Source organism: Phalacrocorax aristotelis, unplaced genomic scaffold (assembly GCF_949628215.1).
Source record: "Phalacrocorax aristotelis unplaced genomic scaffold, bGulAri2.1 scaffold_84, whole genome shotgun sequence".
NCBI classification, from domain to species: Eukaryota; Metazoa; Chordata; class Aves; order Suliformes; family Phalacrocoracidae; genus Phalacrocorax; species Phalacrocorax aristotelis.
In genome coordinates this window covers 10,601-15,227 of record NW_027441219.1, presented here as the reverse complement: position 1 = coordinate 15,227, position 4,627 = coordinate 10,601, and the positions used below count along the sequence as shown (strand labels likewise).

The window sequence follows — 4,627 nt, the reverse complement described above, 5'->3', positions numbered from 1 at the left end:
GGAAGCAAGACCTGTGGAATGGTTAAGCTGTTGCTGTGCGTCCAGGTGACTTGTTCTATCATGCTGTTCTTGCAGAGGATGAAGATGGAGCTGTGCAGGGTGATGGAGCAGAGCTGAGTAGAGCACACTAAGGCAGCGGGTCCGTGTGCGGGATTAAAGGGAAGATGCGACCGAAGGCTATTTGAGGAGCATTTCAGGCGAGCTGGGTCGCAGTGAGGGGGCGCATGGGGCTGGTGACTTTGTTCTCTTTGCTCTCAGGAGCACAGCGCTATCCCTAGGGGCTGGCAAGGTCCTAATTGTGGGGCCGGCGCCCATCGGGTGCTTCTTTTTGCGTTACAGTTTAAAGCGTGGATCGCTCTGATGTTTGAGGAGTTTCTGGGCAGTTGTCGTCTGCGGCGTCGTTCCCAGATGCGTGAACAGCTCTGCTCTGTCGCTGTCTGTTTTCAGGGAGCGTGATTTCTTCCCTGCATCCTTACGTTCTTAGGTCTTGTAGCTGGGCTTCTTGTGCCTCCTCCCTCTCAGTTTTGAGAGGAACTTCTTGTCACGGGCCCTGACGCTCTTCTAATCATTTTGGATCTCGTTAGGGCCTCCTTGCATCCCTGTCAGGGTTCTGCAGGTCTTGTTGCTGGACGAGCTCTTCCGTCCAGTTGTCTCTGTGTTTGCCGAGAGCGTTCTCTCGTCTTGGAGGCGCGCGGTTTGTAGTGTTTCTCATAGCGTTGGTGTGTGCGTTTTGTGAGTTTGGCTCGGAGCCGCCTTGCTGGCCGTGTAGAGTCGGGTAGGTGGCACAGCGATGAGAGCTTAGGGTTCATCTGTTGCTGTGCTAAGGCTGTTGGGGGAAAGGTGGTACCGTCATCTCGGATGGAGTGGCCCTCCTCAGCAGGCAAGGACCGTAATCACCGTGACGTTTTGTGGGCTCGGAGGCCGTGACCGTGGCTATCTGGGAGAGGCAGCTAGAGTTCAGCTGAGCAGATTACCTCTGCAGGGTGTTCAAGCTTGTACGTGCGTAGGGCTTCATGTTTGATGTCATATGTTTGTTTTTAATGGCAGGTTATAGTCGGTGTTCAGGAACAGTTAAGGTACTGCTGTGCAACCAGGCGACTTGTTTCGTATTGGTTTTGGAGATGCCGAGGGACGAGTCGTGCAGGGCGACGGAGGGGAACTGAGGGGACCGATGTAAGCGGGTGAGTCGGTGCGTGGTGTATATAGAGGGAAGATGTGACCGATGCCTCTATGACTCCGTTGCTCCTTGCGTTTGTCTTTTGTTTTGGTTTTGAAGTAGCGTAGCAATGAGCAAAGGAGGCAAGTCGAGCAAGGCGAGTGGTGATTGGTGGGCTGAAGTAGCAGCTCTTTTCTGAGGTGTTGTGTTGCTGGTGAAGTTATAAGCAACGCGTGTCGTTTGGGTGTTACGGACGGCGGGCGAGGTGCCGTGTTCAGCTGCAAGTGACGTAGGCCGGGTGGGAGGCTGTCGAGGGAAAGGGGTGCGAGACGGGGATCGGTGCGGGCAGGCTGTGGCATCGGGCAGCATCTCAGGAGGTGCCTTTTCGCTTGGCTTTTTGCAGGTGCCGCTGGCAGGCTCGGAGTGCTGCTGCCGCACGCCTATGAGAGGTCTGAGAAGGTGGGGCAGCGGCCAGCATCTAAGACCAGAGAATGCTGTGGTCCGTCGTCGAGCTCTTCAGTTTTGTAGGTAACACGTGGGCCGTCTTTGGAACGGCGTATGAGCATTAGAAGTGAGCTGGGTAGTAATGAGGAAGTCACGGGGCGGTGATTTCTCACGAGCGTAACGGTAGTTTACTGTGTGTTGATACGTTTGGTGCCACAAGCGATGACGGAAGCGGGGTGTGATGCTGGAATCTGTGCAGAGCAGGTGAGCCGATGGGCATGTTCGTTTTGATGAGGGGGGTGCTCTGGAAGAGATCTGTGTTGACCTGTGTGATACTTATTGCTGGCTCTGGGTTTTTTCCTTTTTTACATGATGAAGAGGCACCTGGCCACTGCAAGAATATCCTGGTTAGCTGGTGTGTTTCTTGTTGTGAAAGGATGCATAATCTGACCCATCTGAAAGCCCCACAGTGTGACTTTTGTTAGGAAGAGATTTTGAAGAATTGAGATATTTCTTATTCAGTGAGGTTGCATTCTATGAACTTGCCATCAGAGTGCATCTTAGAGACAGTGTCTTTGTCAGCAGAACTCATCAGCACAAGACTTGCAAAGTATTGCTTTTTTTTAAAGACAAAAAAATCCATGGTCCTTGCGGAGATCCAAGCACAGCACATACTCCAAAGGTTGATGGCATTGGTAGTGCTTGGGTTCTCAGTTGTAACAGTCGAGATACCATAAAATGCGGTTCGCCTGCATGCTTCGGTACAGCCGAACGCATTAGCAGGTCTGCCGGTCCTTCTTGGTAGCCCCGTGTATTGCAACACTGGGGATTTGATTTGTGTGGTTTTTTGTTGTGGTATTATTTTCCCCCCCCCCCCAAAAAAGTAAAACTGTATCGGGGATCTCTTCACTCACCGATTCTTCTGTCATAAATGAAAGTTTAAAAAAAAGCTAACATCGTCTGATTTACGACGTGACTTGCGCTCTTTCAGCTGTAACTGCCAAGCAGATGTAGGGTACGATTTGTTAGGTGTACTTAAGCAGGTAGGTATTTGTTGTAAATATTTAATGAGGGGCGACTGAATGTTGTGGGGGGGTGTTTCCTGCCGGTATTTTGAGGGAGCGCTCTTAAGTACTTTATTTCAGTCTCGCTTTCGACGCGCGTTTCCCTGGCAGTTCAGCAGCATCTCTTGGGCGGGGCAGCCGGGCGGACGTCCCTCCCGACTCCGTAACACGCCAAAACCCCCCAGTCACGTTGCTGCTGTGTATTTTGGAGATAGATAATCTTATGGCGGGCGTGAACGGCTGTGCGAGTTGAATGAACGCAGAAGGAAAATGGAAAGCTTTTAGAGCCTAGACGCTCATATTGGATGTGCGTAAACACGCGCCCGCCTTCTCAGCACAAAGTGAATTACTGAGATTTATTCTTAATTTTTTACGTTACTCTTTCAAGTTTGACACGCTTCACTTCAGGCTTCGTGGAGCCAGGCAGCAAGACGTGCGGCGGCAGGGCGAGGGCTGTAGCTGCTGCGGTGGGTCTGTAAGCGGAGGTTCCGGTTCCGGTACAACTTTGCCCCGCAGCCTCACGGGGTTATCTCCCCGCAGCGGTGCCGTAAGGAAGGGATGAGACGTTTTCCAGCACCAGCCAGAGCGTTCAGTGTTACGCGAAGGATCTGTTCAAAATGGTATCGGTTAGTCTTAATACCGTTTTCAAGCGTTCCAATCACTCTAGCTTTTAAAGGATGTGTTGTGTTTTGACGTGACCCGTTTGCCTGGAATCTTGCTGCGGCTCAATTTCCTTCCTACCCCTTATGCTGACTGAGCTCCTCCATTTTCTTCTGTGCTATTTTATTAACGTGCTGAAATATAGTTTGGGATTTCTGTTTTTCAGATGTCGTCTAAGTGTCTCGTGATGCTCAAGAGATGCCTGCCGGTCGTTAAGCGTGGTGAAGGTAAGGGGCCATCCCTCGGCCTGGAGGCTCCTGGCTCTGTCTCCAGCGGGTGCCCCGCAGGTGCGGCCGCGAGGGCTGCCCGGTGGGGAGAGTCGGGGCCCCCAGGGACCGGGGCTGTTTGTCACCCCGGGGAGCCCGTCCCAGTGCGGGAACATGTCCGAGCGGAGCCCGAGAGAGACGTGACACCGTCCTCTGGCACGCTCCTGCTCTGCCGTGGGGCAGCCGCCAGCCTGCGGACAGGGGCTGGGGGGGCTGCAGCTGTTTGGGGGGCTGCCCCACCTTTTAGATTTTAGCAGAGCTCCCCCTTTTCTGGGGGGTGTGGGAGGGGTGTGCGTGTACCTTTGTAAATGGCACTATTAAAGTAATGAGCTGCAGGTTGGAGCAGGTTCCCTTGTTTAGTGCCCTTCTTGGGGGTGAATAAAATTGGGGGAGTCCTGGGGGGGGTGTGATGATGTCATGTGGGGTGCCCCGGTGTCACTGGGGGAGCTGATAATGCGTCAGAGGAACAGGTGAGTGGGGGCGTCATGTAGGGGTTCCCCCCCAAAAAGGGGGGTTACAGCCCCAAAATGCCTGAAAATTCAGGGGGGCTATTACAAAAACCTCTTATATATATTGACATGTGTAATATTAATTTATAGATGCATAAAGGGATTTTGAGATAAGAACTTATCTCTCCTATATTATATAACGGATTTCGGGATACAAAAATTCTGCATCGAGATGCAGGGTTTTAAAACACAAAAGTAACTCGACCGTCTATATATCTAGATCAAAAAATAAAGGAGTTTAAAGTGAAAAGGATAGATGAAGGAATTCAAAGCAGAAGAAAGTCTGACTAGAGCGAGCATCTACGCTTAGTGTGTGTTACATAGTCTAAGTAGATGTGTAATCTAAATAGAGGTTATATAGAGTGAAATAAGCCGAGGTATAACTGTAAGTAGATGTCTAAATAGAGAAGTCGAAAAAGATTGAAGTGTCAAAGGGTAAGTAAGCAGATAGCTAGCCTAAATAGCTGTTTTATGTACGTGTTAATATGGAAGTCTAAACAGGTATGTGTAAAGAGATATTCTGTGTAA

The 4,627-nt window shown here is 50.9% G+C and overlaps 1 long non-coding RNA gene across 1 annotated transcript; it reads left to right on the top strand.

Moving 5' to 3' along the window:
• The first annotated feature begins 1,063 nt into the window (after window positions 1-1,063).
• Window positions 1,064-4,347, top strand: LOC142051120 (uncharacterized). The gene is made up of 3 exons (XR_012658302.1): window positions 1,064-1,181; window positions 1,560-3,290; window positions 3,491-4,347. It is a non-coding gene; the product is annotated as an uncharacterized LOC142051120 (long non-coding RNA).
• The last annotated feature ends 280 nt before the right edge of the window (window positions 4,348-4,627 follow it).